This window comes from Trachurus trachurus (assembly GCF_905171665.1).
Source record: "Trachurus trachurus genome assembly, chromosome: 3".
NCBI lineage: Eukaryota > Metazoa > Chordata > Actinopteri > Carangiformes > Carangidae > Trachurus > Trachurus trachurus.
Window position 1 is genome coordinate 35703959 of NC_139893.1, and position 17491 is coordinate 35721449.

Sequence of the window (17491 nt, forward strand, 5' to 3'; positions counted from 1 at the left end):
TAATATACATTACAATAACGTCCATTATATTTTGCATTATTATGTTGAAGTTGTGTCATACGATTATTCCTACCACCTGAAATCTGTCTATAATTTACTGACTATTAGTCTGAATGAAAAAAAAAATGTTTATATGTAAAAGTAAAAGCAGGTAGGTAAGTTAAAGTCCCTCTTTCTCTTATAAACATTAAAGCAGAAGTAAGCGATCCGGTCACTTTGGCTAACTTCCTGTCAGCCGATGGAGTTAGCAGTCCCCGCCCTCGTCCCTACGTCACCACATTCACGCGCATCCCTTGGCTGCACACACAGAGTTCTCTCTCCTCATTGGATAAAGGTTGTAGGATACAAGGAAAGTTTTCTCCTCGGCTTACAGCAGAGCAGAGTGACTGGCAGACCCGTGTTTCAGACCAAACACTCAGTGATCACTAAGTGATTTTAAAAAATAAAAAAAAAGTAGAAGAAAGAAAACATTTAGTTCAGATTAATAAGCGATCCGGTGGTTTTGGCTAACTTTCTGTCAGCAGATGGAGTTAGCAGTCCCCGCCCTCGTCACTACGTCACCACATTCACGCGCATCCCTTGGCTGCACACACAGAGAGGACCGCCCCTTTATGCCGTTCTCTCTCCTCATTGGATAAAGGTTGTAGGATACAAGGAAAGTTTTCTCCTCGGCTTACAGCAGAGCAGAGTGACTGACAGACCAGTGTTTCAGACCAAACACTCTATATAAGTGATTGCTGTCGGAAGATATAACTATTTAAGACTTATATTAACACAAACATTCCGCTTACTTCTGCTTTAACTCAACAAAACTCCACAGATGATTTCATCATTGGTGAATTTTTGCTACATCCTGTCTACCTTAGTGTATTTTTGTTCTGAAGCCGTTAGACACATTTGATTTTACCTTACTTCCTGTTGAGCTGTCCTTGCCTTCGCCAGAGGATAGATCTGTAATAATTTTCTATTCAAACTATGATCACACACTAAAGGAGACTAATGGGTGTCATTAGGTCCCTGATTACTCTAAATGGTCATCTAATAACCAAAGAATGAAGAGAAATGGTGAAGGGGCATGTTCACCATATGCTGCTCTCCCCTGATATCCCCATATAAAGGTGATAAAGCCTCTATACAACCTGTTATGCAAATTCAGCTCAGACTTGATGAACACCAGGAAGCTGTTCCTCAAGCAATCGACATCCAAAAATCTAAAATAGGAAGTGGCACACTCACTCAAACATGCACAGAGTGTTTATATATACACAAATTTGCATATATATACATGCACACATTCACATAAACCTAGGTTGACCTCCAACATTAATCTAAGTACAATGAGTCCAAAATATCCTGCGTAAAATTAGGTTAGAGAGGAAAATGATCGAAAACATAGAAAATCAGTTGAGATCCACTCATGTAAAGCAAGGTCACAGGAAATGGTCCATGGCTGCCAAGCATGGAGGGTGGACATGGTTCACAGCTTATACAATTATACACACTTTGAACACAATCAGCTCTGTGCTCACTGGCATTCGCTGTAATTTTAGGGACAGGTGTTCTCTTTCTTCTTCATATTCCCTCACTGCTGCTGCAAAAAAGGGAAAAAAAACAAAAAAAAACAAAACAACCAAAAAAACATCTTCAGCAGTTATGTCATGCTCACATAGCGCACACATACGCTGTTCTTTGACATGCTTCCAGAGCAGTCAGCATCATGCCAGAGGAATCTGTCTGTTTTTTGCTATTCTGAGGGTTATAAAACTGCACGTGTCCCTGTAAATTGTCAGCCACATGAGGTAACATTAGCAGTGCCTGCAGGCCTGCAGCCTGCAGCTCTGTGTATGATTGTTTCAAATAATATATGCGCTTCAGTTTTAAAAAAAAGAAAGAAAGAGAGAGCGAGAGAGAAAAAAATCTTCTGCGAATTTCCTGTAAATAGTAATAATAATGGTAGCTAGTTAAATGTATAATGACCTGTAGACAATAATAATGTATGTTGTCTTGGAATTAATAGATATCATTCTTTTTTTATGTGGCCTCAGCTGTGGCAGATAGTATAACATAAATGAGCATGGAATGCTGGCATAACTATGAAGAAGCATAATAGACACAAATATAGAAATACAGAAATTAATGCATTGTACAATTGTCATTACTACTCTGATCCACAGGGTGGCGCACTCTTATAAAGTATGGGTTGCAACAGTGATGCTCATTACTTCTTTCAGCAAATGGACCCTCCATATTTTATTCCTGCATCCAGTTTAAGGCAGTTTAAAGACCCTGTCAGTCTTTTTTTTTTTTACTGTGTTAATCTCAGTTTTATTTAGATGCATAACTTAAGAGTAAAATTCTGCACTGAAACGCCTCCTCCTGCGTTTATGAATACACTTGTCATAACCAAACCCTGAGAATAAATCAAGTTTTATTAAGTAATTTTTTACACTTTACTCCTTTCTTTGTGAGCTGATTATGGGATGTGTGCACTAACTGAATGAAGACATATTGTAAATCAAATTAAAATGCAGTTCTCTTGATTCCCATTAACTAAGTGAGTCACAGGTAATGAAAAATAGTGAAGACGAAGAAAGAAAATCTTAGGGTGAAATACTTTGAGAGAGGGGAATTCACATCAGCTGTGTTATATTTGTTTATCTGGACACACACACACGACTGACACCTTCAATCCTCCAGCCAACAAATAATTCCGACCAAATAATATCACGTCAGTCATCAGTCACTGTTGTTCCCTGAGCAAAGATGTCAGCTAATGAAAGATTTACTGCTGTGGTCTTTGTGGCAACAGTGTGACAACCCTCATCAAATATGAATCTGACAGAACAACTGGGGACAAATGTATCCATCGAGGTGGACAAACTGTCAGAACCCAAAAATGTTCTCCTGCAGCCATGAAGACGGCTGGGTGCGCCAGTTTAATTCAAACATAAAGAAACATTTTGATGCCATCCATACGGCCCACCCATACTTATACACTTCAGCGTTACAGTGTACACTTTAATGATCGTCGCTTTGTGTGTGACCGCTTTGAGATACAGTTCATTAAACGCTGAAAAAACATTAGTCTCATTACTGCATGCATATCTGGCTGCCAATCAACCGTCGTCTTTTTATCCAGCTGCATCGTTGCCATTCTTCACACATTCTTAGTCACCATCTGTCAAGAACTGAATAATTGAGCACCATATCTACCACTGTTTAACATTTGCTTTACCCGAATACTGACAAAGTCCTGTGAGGGCTGTCCTTGTGCTTTGTGTCTGTGCTTTGACACTGATAATCCACACAAAATAAAAGAAACCGCACTGGTGCTGTGAGCAAGGAAAATGTGTGTATTTTCTACTTTTATGCTGGTGTGTAAAAACAAAACAAAAAACCTTTAGCAACAATCTGATACAAACAGATTCAGCGCTTTCCTTTCTGGCTCGTACCGGCACAGTTCACCTTCTTTGAAGCTCAATAGTGACATGTTGGTACTGTAGATGTGAGCGATTGTCTTTGCCAAGGCATTTTGTTCACAAACATTTCTCCTGGATTTGCCCTAATTAGCCATCCTGCTTGCCACTGTTGCAAAAACGTGACTTTATGATTCATGACAACCTGTGTCGACGCATTCAGCTGTTAGACTTAACCTGGAATCAGTGTGTACGCTACGAGGCGCGCCAAGTGTCAAAAATTACGTCTTGTAGATAGGAAATCACAGATCTGCGAAGACGTCTTTTGTTGAGCGTGATGAGAAAGTGTGATGATTGTATCATGAGCTGTGTGATAAGGACACATGCAGTCTTCATGCAATTTCTTATGCTTTTGTATCTCTGTGCCTGGGGCCGTTTATGGTATGAGGACATTAGTCATTAGTCGAATGTCTTCAAGTGCTAGAAAAGCCAGTTTAATGGTAGGCTTGGCAGCATGAAGTATTTTCAGTTGTTACCTGAAGTTTTTAAATATTCTATGAATGCTACAGATTAGATTTTGTTAGGATTATGATGTAAAATATAGGCCTATATATTCTTATATTATCATTCACTTACTTTTGCTCTCTTGAAAGAGCTGCAAAAATCTCTAAACATAACATCGGTTGAACAGTTCAGCTTTTTACACTATAAAGTTGATATGACTAATGACTTGGCAAAGACTGGCTTATTTATGCACCAGAGAACATGGGGCAGCATTAGCATTCATTTGTAGCCATAGTTCTGGCCACCTTGCCATACATTTTCCCAGCCACCTGCTTCCACTGGAAAACACACTAATGAGACCTGTGCCACTGGACCAAAGCAGTGACATTTCAGGGTGTAAAACCTGGAGTGACTCTCCTGAAGTGATGGCCAAAATGGCAGCACCTCATAAATATATACTCCAGCAAAAACTGGACGAAAAAAGAAGCAAAACAAATAACCGAAATGTACTGCAAATGTCACTAAAGGAAGTCATGAATGCAGCCGAGGAAGAGTTGAGGGAGTTCAGAAAATCCAGTCAGGATTAAGTGGCTAATCAATAAATCATATTGCTTGAACTCAAGGGTGAAAGTTTGTTTCATATATTCTTTATAGAAATTCTAAGAAGTTCTATTAATACAAATCTGCAAGAAACTTTGCTTAAATCAGGTTCAGGTATGAAGGTAATTATGTTTTGTTTACTTTAATATATGGTAAGAAAGAACCCACGACTTCCAAGACATATGGAACTTTCCCATTGAGTGCATTAAAACGCAATATCTTAAAATCAATTTTTCGATGCACAGTAGAGAGATTGTCCCTTTCTTTTTCTGGTGCCAGTAAAAACTGTTGCAGCAGCATATTCTGACAATTAGGTGCAGCTGAGAGAGAAAAGATAACCAAGCCCCGGCAGCAGGAAATGAAGACATTCACTGTACTGTAGGTTAAAGGTTTTAGATGTTGCCGCAAACTGGATGAAATAACATCGAAGTTTACACTGTAACTATAGTTAATTTGCTAATCAAAATGACAACAGAGTCAAAGATTAGCCCAGATTTTTTTTCACAAATGGCCGGATGAGGATTTCAGTAGTGGTAATGATGAGGTCAGGGAGGTCAAATATGATGAACTCAGACTCGCTCTCATTAAGGATGAGAATGGAGTCTCCCATGTGTACACTATGTGTAATTTGTTCCACTTCTATGGATGGATCTTGCGTTTGTGCATTTGTATTTAATTTCTCTGTATCCGCAGAAAAAAAACATTCTGATTTAGAGGTGTGAACATAGAACCTACTCTTCTATTTTGAGGCCTGCGATCCAACGTCCTTTTTCCTAAGCCTTTTCATTTAAATCAGGAGCTACCCCTGCCTCATAATCATCATTGGACATGACATAAACAAGTCAAAAGGTCTCATTGGGGCCTTCAGGCCTCCACACAGAGCGCTCAGAGCAAGCAGCAGAAACCTCTTTACAGCTGACCACTCGTGCTCTCTGAATAACCCGTGTCTTTGTCGAGCTCCAGCGGTCGTCCTGCACAGCAATACGCAGGGAGAAGCTGCTGTGTGTATTTTGGGAAAACCCTGCCACGTGTTAGAAGCCGCCTGAGGAACACTTAATACCAGAGATAGCCGGTCTGAAAACACATACACAACACTGTTTGGTGTTAAGTCCTCACTCATCAGGCGTTAACGGAAAAAAATTCACCCTACAATAAGTGCCCATGTCCCATAACATCTTCCTTTAACAATTACGCCATATAATTGAGTTGTATTGCTTCCGTGGATGTCTGGATAGATGTAGACTAGATTATGTCATATTGACCTATTCATAATGATTGCTGTAAAATTAGCTGTGTCAGTAATTCTAAGAGCAGGCGACATGGCGAGTCAGGAAAAACCCTCTCGCTCCATGTTGATACCCTGCCTCCCCTCTACTCTATAATCTCTTATTTCCAACAGCTGGCTCACATGAGATGAAGTGATGCTACTGACAGCTTGCCTCAGCTTTACACTGATATCTGTTATGAAACAAGATATTTCTAGTTATCATAATGACTAAGAGGGCAAAAAAATTGACTCTGCGTTCTTGATAAAAACCCATAATAGTTGCCCCCAACGCCAACACTTTCTTCCACTGCACTATTAAGGCTTTGAAAATCGGCTATTCTTCTCAAATAGAATATAAACACAGAACTAAGAGGGAATAAAAAGGGGAATAAATCAGAGGGTGTATCTTTATGTCGCTAAGCTGTTGGGCTTGGGAAAGTGCAGCCGACTGGCGATTGGCTGAGAGGTGAAAGGGGCCTTCCAGGTTGTATCTTCGCAACGTCTCGTGCCAGAGATTTAAGCACTCAACCAGTCATGAATTTGTAATGTGTTCATGTCCACGGAGAACACGGTGGCACTACCAGATTAACAGGAACACTAGACACAGTGTGTGAACGTTTTTAAATGTATGTACAGTATGTGTGGGGGGAAAAAAGTGAAGGACAGAGCAGATGTTGTGCATTCATTAACACACCTTGCATATCGCTAAAAGGAGTTTGCATGAAAGCGGGGGTTTGATATTTTGTGCTGTAGCTCTCTTCTTTTAAAACATTGTATAATTTTGTTGTCGCAGGTGATGTTAAGTCAACTATTTAAAATGTTCAGGCACAAACCCTGGAGCAGCCAGAAAGAGCAAGCACAGTTGTTTACAAGCATGCACAGCAATTTTTATGTGCCTCCACTGTATTCATTCAGTTTACAAATTAAGTATGTGGGGTTAAAAAGCAGAACCTGATCAGTTAGCAACAAGCCCCCCCAGGGACAGAGCTAAGCTGAGCCGAGCTGAGCTGTGCAGCATTTGTGGCCAAAATCTGAACTGCAGGTCACCCGTGAGTCAAGTTTTATCATGCATGTGTTACAAAAGCAAGACTAGTTTAAACTCTTGATCACACACATGCAAAACATACAGTACCGTTCACTGAACTTATCCTCTGTCCTGTCACAACTTGGCACAGCAGACCTCTAGAGCTGTGGAAGCACTGTGGCCTGGCCTGCAGTGAGAGCAGTACTGCGTGGGAATGGAAGGTGGATTCTTTCACAGCCTTTACAAAAATAAAACTACAGTAAGTAGAAGTTCTCTCCAAATGCTCAATGTGCGAATTTGGTCAGTTAGCTCACATCCTAAAAGATTGTCTCTTGCAACATTAAAAATGAAAAACATACTTGTTTAGCTCAACTATGTTAGAACAAAAATAACCGGGTGGTACGACAGCTTTTCTCTTGATTGAATCCTCAGCTGGTGACCATGTTGATTTTTCTGCAGCTCCAGACACATTCTTTTAGCACGCTACCATGTATCAGTGAATATTTTAAGACCCCAGCTAAAGTTGGCTTAATTACAAACAACAAAATGCAATGATCTCATTTCAAACAGGAACAACTGTGGACCGCAAGAGTAGAAATGAGGAGCCTGTTTTTGCCTTAACTAAAACACTCATCCTTTCAATAATAAATAGGAAATTCAAGAGATAGATTTGCCACTGTGAACTGTGATGAGTGTGAAGCTGTGCAAGCATAGCAACGGTAACTAAGACACAGAGCGCTTAACCGGTGGTCAAGTGTCAAAAATTCGAGACATTAGGTCTGATATATATTTTAAAAGGCCATCAACAGCTGTATGAAGATAGTGTTTTGGTGGGCGAGCATGCAGTCTGCCAAACAAAACCGCAGACAGACTCTAATGCATGTACAACTCAGAAGAAGCCTATTCAAACTTTTCCTTTTTTCTTTTTTTGGTATTTGAAGCTGTTAATGGGATGAATGGGCCACCAGCTCACTAGCTTAACTGATTACTCATATTCTTCACAATTCTAAAGGAAGGAACACTCACCACAGTTGAAGGAAAAGAGTATTTGTGATTAAAAAAAGAAAGACCTGCCGCTAAATTCAAGTGTCTTACATAAAGCCACATTTGTATTTTCAAACTGCCTTGGGGGCTAATCCACTCACAAATCATAGGTGTTGAGTCACATGGAGTCTGAGGCCCTCATCTGCTCTCACACAATGAGAAGAATTCATAGTATCACCGAATGCAAATGCAGATGTCATGAATCAGCTGTCCAATCTTTTTTTAAGTGGCCGTAGTGGGGGCAGCGCCATTCAAAATGTAAAAAATGAGATGAATCCATCCTGCTCCGTGTCAGGTGGTTTTTATCCATAGCATTATCCATTTAAATTTCTCCAACACCCACCTTTCATCTGGTTTTATTTCCTACATGAGGCATAACTCATTTCTTTTAGATTAGCTTCTAGTTGGCGAAATGAGCCGTAAATTTCTTTTATGTTGTATTGGTGTAGAGTGCTTCCCCTTTTTCCGACTGCCTGAATATTTCTTTCTCCTGTGTTATGTTTTATTGTAAGGCAGAGATGTGCCACCATTGGCTGTCTCCAGCTCTGTGTACTGCTGTTTGTCTAAGAGATTTAGTACAAAAGCAGGTTTGACTTCTTCTTCCTTGTTGAGGCTATGCTCCAAAACTTGATCTCAAATTCTAACGATGGAAAATTAAAGGAATTAACTTGAGATAAAAATAAATCTTTTGATAATGTAGAATAAAATACTGGATTTGGAATCTGTATCAAATACAATATAACTTTTTCTAAGCTTTACATCATCTGCCACACGGTTCATTTGGTGGCCAGGAGCCCTTCATGTCCACCACTACTCCACTAAATCCTCAGCCCCCTAATCTCCCATAAACACTCCCTGACTGTGGAGCCTCCTTGGCACTGCCAGCATGTGTGTGCCAACCCCATATACCCATTAGCACTGTTAAGCCTCTGCTTCTAACCACCAACCCCCCCATTCCTAGCAGGAAAGGTGAGCTTGTTTGATGATTACCTCACTTTGCACTATGGGTAGCATTTATCCTCCACGCTGGCAAGAAATCCTGAAAACAGAAAAGACACTTATCCATCCCAAGCCTTACTTTAACCCGTAGCTACCGGCAAAAGTTTGCACGGAGCAGAAAGTAAATTGAATTTGCTTCATATCCCTGTCATTTCATCAATCCCATCCCCCCGTTTTCAAACCCCCTCTTTTACTTTTTTCCTGCTCATCTTCATCCCTCTGCTGTTTTTGCAGGTTTATACTTCTCCCTCCTGGCTAACCTCCTTTTCCTCTGTCACGGCACACATCATTTCTCCCTCCTGCACGCAGCATCCTCTGTATCCCAGCCCACAACCACATCACTCCAATCCTTCCATAAATAGGAAGTGTACAGTAAACAAAAATCAGAAGATGCTGCCAGTGCAATCAGAGACTATTTCTCTCCATGTCTTTTCAACTCCCCTCGCTGTGCTCTGTGCTCTGTGCCTCTCATACTCTCAGTGCACTGCAGCTCCTCCTTCCACCTCTCTCATCAGCTGCCCCTCCCTCTTCCTCTCTGTCTCTGCTAGGTGCAGCATGTATGTGAGCGTGTGTGAGCCAGCAGAGCCGCCTGTGTGTTTACATGTCAGCCTATCACTGCTGCCGGATTTAGCGCATCTGGAGAGGACGAAGGCATTTCTCAAATGCCCCTCAGACAAGGGATTCTCATCGCTGCACATATCCCTCTCTCTCCCATTTGAATCCATCCTGTCTTGAATCCTGCATCCCTGTCTCCATGCTTTCGGAGGCATTTTGAATTTCCTTGGCAACATGGAGCTGCCTGAATTAGAATTCTCTGCATGACAGTCCTGGTAAGTACTCAGTCTCTATGGTGGGCTTTGAGTACTGAGGCAGTGGATCAGATTTATTATGGTGCAGTGGTGGGGCCAGGGGATCGCCAGGGAGCAAATTAATGTCAGGGATAAAATAGTGTATCATAGGCAAATGGAAGGGAGGGAAAGAAGGATTGTTAATTGAGGAGGGCTCCAGATCTTATTTGTGCTTTGTCATCCAGATGGGTTTCATTCTGCTCTGTGCTATGCAATCTGGGTATGTGCTGATGGAACACACACACATATGATGTGTGCATGTAACAGCTGAACGTACAGTATAGAGCTGAGGTGATTTTCATTGTCTGCATCTAAATACAGGTATATACTGCAAGTGTGATTTTGTTTATGTGTGCATTTGTGCATGCTAACACACATCCACACTACCTTTTAATATCACAGCTGAAGGCGTGAGATCTGACCAGGAGAGTGTCTGTTTTGTGTTTCTCCCTGTGTGTTTGTCAGGGCGGTTGTTGCTGCTTCCTAATCTACCCTCATTAACATTCATGTTCCTTCAAATGCCACTAAACTCCTCTAGACTCGCACTCCTTCATCCTCAGCAGCCGTGTGCTGGTGGCAATATCCAGTGGCGATGTGGGATCCTATGTAGGTGTTTGATTTGCCACAGGTTAGATTGATGGGTGCTGATGGTGGTGGTGGTGGTGGTGGTGACAACGGGGAGGGTGGGAGACTTTGTATGATTATTTATGCAGGCCATATAAATGTTCTCTCATAGTTTAATTCCCATTACCTGTTATGTATTTGCATCATCCTAATCATGGCTGCAACACTCCAGCAGGCAGGCAGCTATGAAGGGACTCTCTCCTCTCTTGTTTTTTAACAGTGCAGTAACAACCTCTGCCAGCCTCAGACCCCCAACAGTCTCTAAGTGAGGGGTCTGCTCTTCACATCAAGGCTTTCTGAGCGAGACAAGGCTTTTAATTGGTCTCCCGTAATCAGGTTATGATGGTTTGATTGAAACATTTTTGTTGTTGCTGCTGTTATTTTTGGTTGTGATGCATGCGTGTCACTTTGCGTGCAAATCTGCAGAAATGAGCAGAGCGTGTTTATGACTGGAATTTCTGATTACATCTGCTCAGCGACTGTTTTTTCAACAATACACGCTTTGACGCTAAGAGTTCATTCACTTCGTTGTGTTTGCTTGTCTGTAAATATCCCAGTGTATGTAAATCTGAATGCAAAATCAGCAGATGTTGATAATTTGACAGCTTATAGCACCATTTGTGTGCATATTACAGCTGTCAATCAAAACTGGAGAATACACATTTCTCACACGTTACTGTGCAGTTCAGTGAAATTACAAATGATTTGATTATACTAGATGCAAATGTGTGTTATATCAGCATATTTTTGCATTAGCACTATATTTAACCAGCATCTAATTCCTTTTTAGTTTTTTTCATCCATTGGCAGCACAATAAATTGCATTTATAGACACTAATGAAGATGCAAATACACAGACAAAAAGGAATTATCGCCACATTAACTGTTTAGGAAAGTTTCCCAACAGATTCAGAGCAACACTAGCTTTCAATCTGAGTCACATTTCTAGGCCCCAATAAATACAAATTCACCTTTTATGTTTGTTTAAATCTTTAAACCGTCCTCTGATCATCCAGCTTTTTTAAATGCTAAATGCTACTTCATGTGCACTAGCTAATCACCTGCTTTCCCTTTTCCATGTCACGTGGTATTGATTGGATAGTTAACAGTGGGAAATCAAGCTCATGTGAAATTGTAGGCTGTGAAGGCGAAACAAAAAGGCAAAAATCATTTAACCACACTGAGGTGAACTACAAGGTCAGGTGGTAATTCTCACATAAAAGTATTTTTTTGATAAACATACTGTAAAATCATTGTCTAAAGCGCCTTTAATTTTTGGTAATACAATACTGGTAATTCTTGACACCTATGAAAATGACAATAGTGAGCTGAATAAAATAGCAAACATACTCGGAGATGCTCCTTGCTCCAACACCTCCACTAGAAAACAGGACTTATTGATTAGATACCTGTACAAGGCAAACAGCCCCACTGTCCTTTGAGGCTGCTCAGTGGTGAACAGAATAATACATACTGCTGTGTGTATGCATGTAATACCCCATGTTGATATTATTCAATTTTTCTAGTCACTTACAATTTCCATTAATACAGCTAGTAATGCTAGTACAATCCAGACAATGCACACAGTACATGCAAATAAAAGCTCTCGAGTCTTCTATACTTCGGTCTACCAAACATGACAAAACGGCTTGACACAATCAAAGCAGTGCTGCTGTGCATTTTTCACAGTACTTTGCTCCACGCTGTCATGCCCTTAATATTCTGTGATACAACGGTCTATGCATAATACTGAACAATAGCCAATTTTCTCACAGTAGGATCAAATGGGGATCATCAAAGGTAATGTCTTTATAGCAGGATGCAAGGTTCTTTTTATTCTTTTTTTCCCACCCATTTCAATTGGAATAATACTTAAGCTTACAAACCATATGTTAGAGGAAGTTATAATCAGCAATTTTTTGTAGCAAAATTCAAAGGAGACATAAATAAGAAAGCTGAGATGAAAGCCACATGTGGCTTTGAATTGTGAGCATGGTTGGAATTGTTCCAGGGTTCACTGTATATGCCCTATAAGTAGAAATTAAACAGAATAAATAACTTTGTCTGGTCTGCTATGGATTAATTTAGCTTTTTATTTTGGGTTGTAATTATAGCCTATTTTATTTACAGCTAAAATCAGGGCAACCCTGCACATAACAGTTCATTTGTGATGGCCTAGAAAGAAGCAGTGTATAAACTGGCTAGAAAACATCTAGGGTGTTACTATTAAAGAATTCTCAGAAACATGATCCATCGGAAACCAAGATGCACATAGCGTCAGCCACCTTGAAAAGGAAATGGTGAAAGTGATTGTGGTGAAGACTGTTTATACAGTGTCTGCTGGGTGGTGAGGTGACAGACGGAGGCAGCTCTGTCACAGGATACTCAATTTTGCGTTCGACAGATGTATTCAGAAGGTCACAGTCCTGCCGCTATGTAGCTGTCTTCCGCATTTAAATTTAATAATAACAGCTTTATGCAAAATATGAGACAGTGAGGGGTTAGTATGGAGGAGTGAGGTTGCCTCATGTTCATCCTCCAGGCTGGCTTCAGTGTCTGGCCTGGGAGACACTACAATAATATACACTGGAACTGATCACAGTGGAAATTTTGTAGATTGTCTCCTCCCATTCATCTGTCTGTCTCCTCGTCCCATTCTTTTGCTTGGCTGGGTCTGATAATATATCTGACACCAGAGGTCTGTTTTTTTTCCACCAGAAAGAAAGGGCATAATGAATTATTGCACGGGCTGGGGCTGTAAGCAATTAAGCCTCTGGAATCAGAGTCAGATTTATTGGCTAAGTATGTTATCACACATAAGGAAATTGGTTGCGGCTGTTGAAGACTATCCAGTAGTACAGAAAATATACATATTATTTACAGCCAATATACAGCATTATGCAGACTATATAAAAGAAACAAATAGATAAAGTACAAGTGTGTGTGGTAAACAGTAATGGGTTGAAATGAAGTATGGGAATGAAATAGTGATTTGTTCAATAGAGCATTTGTTGATGTGCAGCAGGGTGTGATACAGTAACTATTCCAAGACACAAGAGTAGCTATTGTATAACAGATGATAATGTTATACTGTATTTATGAAGGTTAGGAAAGAACTCACTCCTGTAACTGATGTTTATGTTTATGTTTATTAAGATTTCCATTAGCATCTGCTTAGCATCCGCTATTCTTCCTGGGGTCAAAGCATGGAGACAATAAAAGAGTACACATTCACACTGGACAGTATAGACATAGACATGAAACAATACAAACAATATATACACACTAACAGCATTACATACATTTTCAACAATACCTGACACAACAACAAATTAACAAGACAAGACGGCTCCAACTAGGTTTTTATAATATAATGATACCCAACTATTCATAAGTGACTATACTATAACCCCTATGCTTATATCAAGATGGTTTTGATGTACCAGCTTCTGTTGTGCCCTCCAGAGGTTACAATTTCAAAAAGGCTGTGGATGGAATGTGGATACGCAAACCCGAGCAAGGATCAGACATTATTTGGCAATGAGGTTCAGGGCTCAGTCACATCAGGTGAGCAAAGGTTTGACTTTTGAACTACTACAGTAATAAGGATGACCTGGCCTACCTAACATGATGCCTCAATTTATTTTTAGTGAGAATGTGTAAAAATAAAGAGGTGTTCATTTACAATGTCAGGTTATGACCTTCAAAAGTAAAATAAATAAATACAAAAGCCCCACTGGCTTGGGGTCAAGTTGAGATACTATTACTCTCAGACTCTGTTCAGAATCAGACAGTAATACATAAACCAGAGTGTAGTCCAGCCTGTGGAGGCTAAAATGATTTTCCCTGTCTGTTTCCTGGTTCTTGGCGAGTACAAGGTCATCAATGGTGGGCGTGGAAACATCAGTGATTTTATTTCTTGTCTTTACTGCTGGCTGGAATCTTTTGCTTTAGTATTTTGTGGCTGCTGACCCAACCATGATGGGCAGATTCAATGACTGGTGTGGAACTGGCTCAGTAGCTGCAATGGCAGACCATACTTCCTCAGTTGCTGCTTAAAAGTAATGGGCTGTTGGGTATTGTTAGGCGGAGTAGTGCTGAGGGCTGTATCCTCCAGTCTGCTACATTATCCATCTTGAGTGCCAAGTTATTCTGACTGCACTAGAGCACCAAGCGTTCAACCCCTCACCAGTTTGCAGTCATCACAATATTGAGTCCATTGACTCTAGTGTCATCTTTAAACTTTTAAGGTTTAACAGATGCTTCATTGGGAGGAGCCTTGGTAGAGATGTGAGCTGATTTAAGGCACTGAAGGTAATTTATAGTGTTGCACGGCGCCATGCAATCTATTGTTGACTGGGTAATCCACCTATTTGCCAGGTCAGCAAGCTGCAGGAGTCCAGTAAGATCCTGTGACGTTCTTCAAGTGGGCCTACACCTGTCATTCAAAAGGACTTCATGTCTATAGAAGATAGCCCTGTGATGGAGAGTGCCTTGGGGACCAGGATGATGGTGGAGGTGGAGGAAGAGGGAGCTTCACACAGCCCCAGGGACTTTGTGAAGGAGTTTGTGTGCTCTGGGTTTCTGTATCTGTAAGAGCTGCCTCATGTTCTGTTCACATATCTTAAGTGCAAGTTGAATAACAGGGGGAAGGCCGGAGGTTGCCAGAAATGTAATCTGACCTACTGGATGTAGACTGTGGGGGTATAAGCCATTGGCAGCAGATCTCCTTCACCACAGGAAACAAAGAGTGCAGCCTCCAAGCTAGCAACCTACACCCCTGAATATGGCAAGTTTTAAAAAACAACATACAGTATGTCTTGCACTATTTTCTTTTTTTTTTTTTTTGTAGTTCCACCCTAAGAATATTTTTGCTTGATCCGTAATGCTCCATCTTAAGCTTATAGCATCACCCAAGACAACCTTGGCTGGTTTAAAGTACAATCAAGCTAAAACATTTTCCTTTCCCGACTAAAGTAGAATGATAATGCGTACAGCCAGACAATGCTCCAGCTCTAACACAGCAGTAAAGTAGAGCACTGTGGAGATAGGAGACTTTCAGAATGTAAGACAGATCTTTGTTTGCCTCAGCAGGGGGATGGTCCCCTGTAGTTTGTAGTGTCTTGCAAGCCGCTCTACGCTGGTGCAGGGTCATCGGCTGAAACTCTTGTTCAGCTTCTCAGTGTCGCTCCTTTTAGCCACCTGATCTCCTTTGTCACTGAGTGTCTGGCCTTGCATGTACACGTTCTGTGGACGTCTTCCTCGTCCTGACAAACTTCTCTTAGTCTGACTGTGAACCAGGGCTTGTTGTTAGTGTATGTGCACAAAGTCTTGTTTGCCTCATACAGTACACCTTCAAAAAGCCGCTGTGTGTCATTCAGTTCATCCAAGGTTTTGAGCTTCACTTTCAAAAACACTTCAATTGGTGTAGTCACAACAGTCCTGCAATTCCTGCTGGCCAGTTGGTCCATTTCTTCACTTTTTTTTAACCTCAGGTTTCTTAGATATTCTAGTGTGTGCTTGTAGTGTTTACCAAGCAGTGATTAGATTTCAAGAATTGTATATCAAAAGTCCAGTGCCTTATTATCGCATGTTACTTACTCTGCTCTGTTTAAAGTCCTCAAAGTTTACAAAAAGTCAGTCTATGTTTTTGGGTTAGTGCGTCATTAATGAAAACTTTTCGCAGTGAATAACAATGTTTGTTTATGAGCAAAGTTTATGAACAGTGTCTCCAAGTTCACGCTGCAGTATTTACATACCAAGGCACTCTAACTTTATATTTATGCTGTAGCCTGTAATTATTGCCTGAGTGCTTTGGTGTGAAAATCTCTCAAAATCTCCCATTGTACGTTCTTTGAAGGGCTGTAAGAGGCTTGTCTGAGGTAAAATTGCCTTTGGCATGGCATTTAGCTCTTTCTTTTCAATTCCAGCCCAAAACATCTTATATTCCCTGATGGTGAGTAGGGGATCAAGGTTTGTGTAATTTCCAGCTTATCCTACTTGACTTTCAAGAGGAATGGGTGTTAATGAAGAAAGGAACCTCTTTTGTAGTATTACCGTTAGATTTTGTCAATGAAACAGGTCCACATAGCAATACTGTATGACAGGTTGAGTATACTGCAAGGTTCATTCCAGGACCTTTTCCAAGATTTTAATGTGGATTAGGATAATCTAGTTCTTTTAACATCCATTGTCAAGGATCTAACTGATATCTATTGTAAGTCAGAAAAAGTCCAACAGAACCATATCGAAAAAAAAAGAAAGGAATTAAATGACTTTTGATTGCATAGTCCATATTAAGTAATATTTTCATATCAATATTAAATGAAATGAGTGTCTTAAATGGCTGATGGCATTGTTGATTTCAGAGAATAAATAGCCCAGTCTGCAGTGTTGTGCAGCTCAGCCTCCTCCATTTCGTTGATTTGGTTGACCAACTCATCCGGTTGAGTACCTCTGGCTCTCACTGACCCCCTTCATAAAACCATGGGCAGCTGCTCCCAGCTCAAAAAGCTTCAAGCTCAGAGGCTCCAACACACTGATTGCATGCCACCTTCCCAGTGTGAAATAGCAAAGTGGGAGCCAGTATCTTTCGGGGAGTTGAGTGCCTGATAAAGACAGTCAAACATCTACAAACACCAAACAGACCCAGAAAATAAAAGACCTAACCAGCACTAAAATGACAGTTATTATAGGACTATTTTTCACAAAGAGCCCAGAAGATGGAATCCAAGAGTATAGTGTGTAAACACTTCTTGGTAGTGCAACTTTAGGCCATCGTACTAAAAGGTTCTTTGGCTGTGTTCCAAGGCCTCCCTGTTGGATCTATTGGTCAAATATCTAAATAAAGCTTAAACAGTTTTATAACTGTTAATTGCAGTGGGAGATTCACAATATTAGAAGTTGGCAAATTATGTGTTTTGTTTGTAGTCTGCTTTGTGCACCGCAAACATCAAACCCAATCTGCTTTTTCTCATAAGGAACATTTATATTTAATCAAACCTACTTTAATCTCCTCGATCATTGCCCCTGATTTTAATACAATATGACGACCCTACATTTTTCTTGTACTTAATCCAACTCCAAACATTCAATGATGGTTACATATTGTAACAAGACATGTATGGACAGGTTTTCATGAGCTTTCTGATGAAACCCAATAAGA